Genomic DNA, 8407 nt, shown 5'->3' on the forward strand with positions numbered 1-8407 from the left:
TTTTACCCTAAACAAACTGAATTCTTGTTTTTACCCCTAAACAATTGAATTCTTGTTTTTACCCTAAACAAACTGAATTCTTGTTTTTACCCTAAACAAACTGAATTCTTGTTTTTACCCCTAAACAAACTGAATTCTTGTTTTTACCCTAAGCAAACTGAATTCTTGTTTTTACCCCTAAACAAACAGAATTCTTGTTTTTACCCCTAAACAAACTGAATTCTTGTTTTTACCCCTAAACAAACTGAATTCTTGTTTTTACCCTAAACAAACTGAATTCTTGCCATAAACTCTGATTTTTTAATCCATTATCTTTGCAACCCAAAATTAAAAATTCTGTTAAATCAAATATGAAATAGTCAAAGTTTGAAATATTAAAAGTTTTCACCATTAGGTCATAAAGATATAGGGATATAAGGAAATCTGGATTTGTGGCAAGTTCTAAGTTTTCCTTAATGTTTATTTAGTCTTTCATAATAATAATCTATAAATAACATATAAAAAGCGGGTCTGGAAATATTAATATGCCATCAGACATATTGGGTATTAATATATAATATATACTATACATATATGTATTAATACACGTATATGAAGATGAAAATGTGTAGAGTATAACTGTAATATATACATTGATGTTGTGATACAATCATGTTTATAACATATTGCAGTGTTATGTATATGGGTTTAAAAAAAAAAAACGTTGTTCACGATTTTTTAACTCCCTTGGCTGTAAAATATTTTTTATTATAGATGGACGTTTCTTCTCAGACTTTACAATAGTGCAGGAAACCGTTAACTAACGGCAATTTTGCAAAAAGAAATTGAGTTTTTGTCTAAAACTCTGATTTCCTAATCCCCATATCTGTGAAACTTGATTGTCATAGACCCTTGATATTTCAAACTTTGAATTCTGTTAGAATTTTGAAATATCAATGGTTTACACCATTAGGTTGCAAAGATATAAGCATTATAAAATTTGACTTTGTGGCAAAAACTCAGTTCCTTTACAAAAGATTCTTTTTATGAACGGCAAAAGCCTTCAATTTTAAGATTGTTAAAAATGAAAGTAATGGTTCATGAAATCAAAAAGAACAAAAAAATCTTTTGATTTTAGAACAAATTCTTGCGACGTTAATTTACAGTATTAACTAGAAAACTTTGGAATAGGATGTCGACTTTTAGACTTAATTTATGACTTAAAAAAGAATGATAAATAGATTTGCATTTTGATTTTTAGTTTGATAACTTACAAGAAATGTTATTTGCTTCGTAACACCATCAAATATAATTCAGTATTTCTTTAATGTCGTCTTCCTATTCTACAGTTTTCTAGTTATCACTGTATATACAAAAAATTGGTAATGGGTGGCACTTTTAACGATACCTAAGATATCGATAGTCAACGATGTCAATATAATTGAGATCGTGAAAGAACGGTAACTTAAACAAAGAACTAAATATCGTCAGCTGAATGAAAAGTAAAGTTCTGAAAACGGACTGAATCCTGAAATGTGGTTCATTCCTTTACTTAAACTAACCGTAAACAGTTTATGATGTCCAGCCCTATCTTCCCACTGGTTTTACACTTTATGACAGAATATCTTCTTACAAATCTTTTGACAAAAACCAAATGGCTCCATTTGGAGTAATCAGGAGTAATTAATCTTTAATGCATGTTATATTGTTCATGTATTTTCCCAAAGGCATTTTCCCAAAGGGGACTTCCAATTGACAATTTCCCAAGTGACAGCTTCCCTAATGTGCAATTTCTCAAGCAGCAACTTCCCAAAGGTTAGGTTAGGCCCTCTGAGGCGCCGCAGGCTGCAATTGGGACCGAGCACTGCGGCTAAAATGGGCTAAGGGGCCTGGCACGTCTCTATGTCTATGTAATGATGCCTTACTTCACAATAACTTTAAACTTGTAAGATCTTTCCAATCAACTCCTGACCTATCCAAAAACATAACTTTATATGTGTAACCAATTATATTTAGTATCGTTAATTAACTTCGGGCCAACCACTCAAAACAACCAACCCTGGTTAGGCGGGTCCAAACTGCATAGTAAATTGTGATTGCTTATTTGTAATATCTCATTGTTTGTAGTTGAATAAAAATATGAAAAAAATGAAATATCTTTATTAATAGACAGGTTAATTACAAAGCAGAACCGTGCGGTTTTGTTGTCTCTCTTCAACTATATATATTTGGGTCTAACAGGTACAGGTAAACATCGTACTGACCGGTAACACTAAACAGTACAGAGTATTAAAAACTAAACTTTACTAGACATCATGATACAAAGATATAAATGATATTATAGTATACTTATTACATGTCTACAAGAGGGGGGGGGGGAATCCCCCCTCAAGTCTTCTGAACTCGGATATTTTCTCTAATAATTTTTTTTTTAAATATTACGATAGCTAGCTTCACGTTTTAAATATTACGATAGCTAGCTTCACGTTTTCTCATTTCTTCTAAAAGTTTCATTTCATGGTCCAAGATTACGTAATTATTGCCAATTAGTTCACAAGGACAAATATAAGAATGAAACCTTCAATTTGATCTTTTCTTACGTTTATTTCAAAAATCGTTTAGAATATCTCGTTTTAAAATCTTTGAAATAGGATGGAACTACATCAGAAATCTTTAATTTCATCCAAAAAAACATACATATGACATTAGCTATTTACTTTAGTATCGTGTCAAGCTATGGTAAATTGCACCCTAGGTCTTAATTTTATATCTTTTTAATAATAACTCATTCTATATATTGAAGAACAAAAATGTTTTGAATTTTAAATAGATAACTAGAGCTGGGAACTTTAGAATGGGATATCCTTAATCCCGATTGGTTAATTAATCTAGAGATGAATAGCAAAAGCTGAACAAGCATTGAATAATCTCTAGATTAGGAAAAAGAGTGGATAAAACATTAATCCCGAGATCCACCATACAAAAGTTCCCAGCTCAGATAAATTTCTCCTAATTGTGAGTAAAATCAAAACTAGAGGAGCTACGAAACCACAAAGATCTAACAGTAATGAAGCATAAATTTGACCTTCTCCTGCTGGTTAGTTTGCAGTGGTATTTAAAACTCTATTTAATTCAACCATTGTTTAAAGGTTAATATGTTCTGAACCTTAAATTCAAAAGTTCTCATCTATTTTAATTTTCAAATATTTTTCACGATAAAAAATTTCTATTTTGCGAACAAAATATCAAACGTAAAAAGTGTGGTTTTGAAATGAAATAAAATTCATAAAATGAAATAAAATTCTCCTACATTTAAAACTTTGCAAAAAAACCAAATTTTTCAAATAATAACTTTTTTAGATGAGTTACGGATTCTATCAGAACTGACTTTTGAAAACATTTCAGCATATCTATATTTTGGAAGCATCTAAATCGATTATAGCAATGTAAACATGTTTTTTTTTTATCAGTTGTTTTTTAAAGATTAAATCTGAAGTCTTTGTATTTAAGCCATAACAGTTTGTAAAAAATACTTTTTTAAAAGCTTGCAAGATGTAGCAACCAAAATTAAGATAATTCTTTCTAAATAGAAGAAAAGTTTCTATTTTCTAGAATATATTTAACCCAATCATTTTATAAGAAATACACAAGTCTGGTACTAAAGTAATTCAGTATGGTACAGTACAGCGCGGAATATTAGAATATAGTACAGTACACAGTGCAGAATTGTACACTATATTACAGTAGAGTACATAACAGTTCCGAATAGTACAGTATAGTAAAGCAAAGTATAGTACAATACGTACAGTACAGTACAGTACAGTACAGTATAGTACAGTATAGTAAAGTACAGTACAGTACAGTACAGTACAGTACAGTACAGTACATTACAGTACAGTACAGTACAGTACAGTACAGTACAGTACAGTTTAGTAAATGACAATACAGTACAAAAAGTACAATAAATTTAGTACAGTCCAGTATAGAAGAGTTTATAGTGCAATGCAATTTTCTTCATTTTATTAATATCAACAAAAAATACCTAATAGGTTATTTGTATAATATTAATAGGGAAGGAGGCTGAGATAAAAAAAACATGAATAAAAATGCTTACTTTTTTAGTTTATGCATTAAATTAAACATCACGCCAATTAGCATTTATTTTTCTAAATACACGAAAGATGTATACATATATTTAATTAAGTTTACATATATTTTTCAAGCGAATTCCAATTTACATATCTTTAATAAAAACGGCTTTTACCTGGGCCGGATTTAATGAATTTGAGCCAAGTCTAGACGATTTAACCATGTATTCTGAAACTGTGCAGGATTTGTCCATTTCTCCTTTCTTTGTAAACTCCACTCTACAGATAAGTAGTTGAATCAGGGGAATGTAGTTTAGTAACCTAGTTCAAGCTCAAATTTATTAAATTCGGTCTCGGCAGATCCTTTTGGGAGAAACAAATATAAAAGCAGGTTTGATTTTGTAAATATTTCTTCAAGATGATGTTGTACACTTTTAGGAAAGAATACATCATAACAGTTATATTTCTTCTTATTATGTCACTTACATTCAATCACATACAATTGGTACAAATGGGTGTCATAAAAACAATTTTTTATGTCAGATTTTTTGTTGTTAACATATTTTAAATCTAAACTAAAACATTTTCAAGATTGACGACTTAGTGGTCATTTCCAGTATTTTCCTTAAAGCAAATAGAACAGCTGTTATTTTATCAACTAAATATTTAATATATCAAATAATTAATTGAACCTACATTGTCAATTGAGTGAATTAGGTTGAAAAATGTCTGTCAACTTTTTAGCTTTTGCTATTTCAAAAAATCCGAAAAAGTTGCATACCCACTTCACAACATCATACTATTCAAACATTTATCAAAGCAAAGGGGGGGAGAGATCATTGTATTTCATAAAATCGAAATGTACAGATAAATCAAGATTGAAACTTTTTACTTTTTTTAGAAAGAACACCATTTTTGCTTAAGCATTAAGTGTATTGGTCACATGAAATTACATTTAAAGTCCTTTTAAAGATAACAACCGGTGAACTGAAGTATTCTGAAAGTTTTGTTGCAATAAAATTGAACCTTTAGGATTTTTTCATAAGAAGATAAAAACAGCGAATTATCATTTGTTGACTGGGTGGTCTAAATATGTAGGCCATCAACTAAAAGGATTAACAGCTTAATAAGTTTATGATAAAGCTCAGAACTTGGTTATCAAACAAGACTAAGAGCACTGGAATGCCCAAGATAAAGAATCTTATGATACTGGAGAATAAACTAAATGAACTGTCAAGGTCACTTTTTTTATAATTGATAAATAGATTAAGAAAAAGAACAAAAAAAACTATGCTTAAAATGAAGGTAACTGTAGAAGATCTGAAAAAGAAGTCCTTTAAAGGTTTGATGACGATCTTTTTCAACATGGATTCAGTTACTCCAGAGGATAACTCTGGCTGAAGTTTCTTTAAAACATCGGAATGATTTGAAATGTTTTGTGGCAAATTTTGTTGTCCATCAGCACCCTTCATTGGAAGCATTGGTGGACCATCTTGTCTATCTAAAACCTTTTGCTGAAGTTTGCATAGTCTATATGCCCCCTCAGGATTCTTTGACGGAAGTTTCTTTGGGCAATCTGATCCATCTGAGAAATTTTGTATGGGGTTTTGTGCCCCATTGGCACCTTCTATAGAACTTCCCTGAAATTTCTTTGTAGTATAAGCACCCTCTAAGTTTCTCTTTAAAAACTTTGGCTGGATTTTCTGCTGACCATCCAAACCCTCAGAATACATAGACTGAAGTTTCTGTGGACTAATTGAAACCTCAAGATTTTTAGGAGCATCAGTTCCCTCTGAATTCTTTCGTTGACGTTTCTTTGAACTATTTGAACCCTCTGAATACTTAGACTGAAGTTTCCTTGAACCATCTGGACCCTCTGAATACCTAGACTGGAGTTTCTTTGGACCATCTGAACCCTCTGAATACCTAGACTGAAGTTTCTTTGGACCATCAGAACCCTCTGAATACCTAGACTGAAGTTTCTTTAAACCATCTGAACCCTCTGAATACTTAGACTGAAGTTTCTTTGGACCATCTGAGCCCTCTGAATACTTAGACTGAAGTTTCCTTGAACCATCTGGACCCTCTGAATACCTAGACTGAAGTTTTTGTGGACCATCTGGACCCTCTGAATACCTAGACTGAAGTTTCTGTGGACCAATTGAAACCTCCAGATTTTTAGGAGCATCAGTGCCCTCTGAATACTTTCGTTGACGTTTCTTTAAACTTTTTAAACCCTCTGAATACTTAGACAGAAGTTTCTCTGGACCATCTGGACCCTCTGAATACCTAGACTGAAGTTTCTTTGGACCATCTGATCCCTCTGAATACCTTATAGACTGAAAGCTAGAATTGTACAGATAATATCAACTATAAAAGTGTATAGATGTGGATTATTTGGAACAAATAGTAAAAAACAGCAGTATGCAAATGCAACCAGACAAATGCCTAGCTTCTTCAGTTCATACCATGTGACACCAATCATTTGAATCCAAACTGAACCGACCTTTACAGTCTTAGTTTGTACTGCCCCGCCTGGGGTAGCTGGTGCAACTGGGATAATGCAGACTACATCTGGGTTGAATTAACAATCACTAAAGCAGTAAATTTTCACTATGCAGATGCAAACTTTTATCTTTTTATAAATCATTTTTCGGTTGCAATTATCATGTAAGAGTTTCTGTCACAGCTGTAAAGTGTAAACTTGTAATTTTCTGACCAGGTTGAATTAAACCGTTGAGGATGAATAATTTTACCAGAGCTTGATATTAACTCAATAAACGTTTGAATTAAAGTTTAACACCTTAAATAGGGGAGAATTTTCCATCAGTGTTTTTGATAAGGAATCAAGGAGAAATAAACTGTTTTAGAGCTGGGTCACAGATTTAAGATGAAGGTTTTCCCTCGCATATAGGATGGATAGGCGATATGTATGCCTAGCCAACATCCGATATTTCATGTAGCTACTGCATGGTACTGTTCAGTTTTTTTACTGAATTCCTAAGCTTTATTTCATCACTGTAATGGCCAATTTTTAAATATTTTCAGGTATATTAAGTGCCATTTTTATTTTACTCTTTTCTTAAGTTGATCTCTTTAACAATTAGTCTGTTAAAGTTAATTTAATGAAAAGGTGTTTACTCCTCTGTCCGTACTCCAGCTCTGTGAGCAAGAAGGAGAGAAATTCACTCATTAGATTATTAATAATCTCTCTCTTTGTTTTTTTCTCTTGCTGCTAGGCAACGTGTACACTTACATACAAACATGATCATCAGCAAAGAATTTTACCAAACACTCTGCTAAAACCTCAAGTATTTTTGGTAAGTGTACAGTAGACCACATATTTTTCTCTCTTGCTGCTAAGCAACATGCACCAACTACGTACAAGGTGTATCTATTGAAGAATGTAAACTCTCAGAAACATAAATGAGTAAAGTTGGGGGAAATAAGTATTTTAATGATTTTTCAACATAGTTTCTTGCTAGACAGATGCACTTTCAGTGCCTCTCGAACTACTTCTGGTAGCACCCAGAGAAGTCGTCTTTGGTTAGGGTTGAGGTGACCCCATTCCACCTTTGGAGGGATAGTAATTAACACTCAAGACACTAATTACTCCATCCCTTTGATGGAGTAATTAGTGTCCTGAGTGTTAATTATCATCCCTCCAATGGAGTAATAAGTGTCCTCAGTGTTAATTACAATCCCTCCAATGGAGTAATTAGTGTCCTGAGTGTTAATTACCATCCCTCCGATGAAGGAATTAGTGTCCTGAGTGTTAATTACCATCCCTCCAATGGAGTAATTAGTGCCCTGAGTGTTAATTGCCATCCCTCCAATGGAGTAATTAGTGTCCTGAGTGTTAATTACCATCCCTCCAATGGAGTAATTAGTGTCCCGAGTGTTAATTACCATCCCTCCAATGGAGTAATTAGTGTCCTGAGTNGACATTTATAGCGTAATTAGTGTCTTGAGTGTTTATAACCATCCCTCTGATGGAGTAATTAGTGTCCTGAGTGTAATTACCATTGGATTTCACAAAGTAGGAAGAAGGATACAAAAAATGGTGAATTTTACGGAAAGGTACAACTAGTATAGAGGGAAAAGGGAAGGAAAGGGTAAACCCAAACAGTAAAAACTCTAGTTTTTGACAATAATATAATATGTTACAGACGTCAAAATACATGATATATTTTAATATTCATTTCAAAATTAAATACTGATAATGCACATTTAATATCTCTTAGAAAACTATTCCAAATTCATGGAAGAAATATTTTTTGAAAAGGTTTCAGGTTTCTTACTAATTCCAATTTATTTGACCACAAAGTTTGGTGTTTTGG

The sequence above is a fragment of the Eurytemora carolleeae genome, unplaced genomic scaffold (genome assembly GCF_000591075.1).
Source record: "Eurytemora carolleeae unplaced genomic scaffold, Eaff_2.0 scaffold154, whole genome shotgun sequence".
NCBI classification, from domain to species: domain Eukaryota; kingdom Metazoa; phylum Arthropoda; class Copepoda; order Calanoida; family Temoridae; genus Eurytemora; species Eurytemora carolleeae.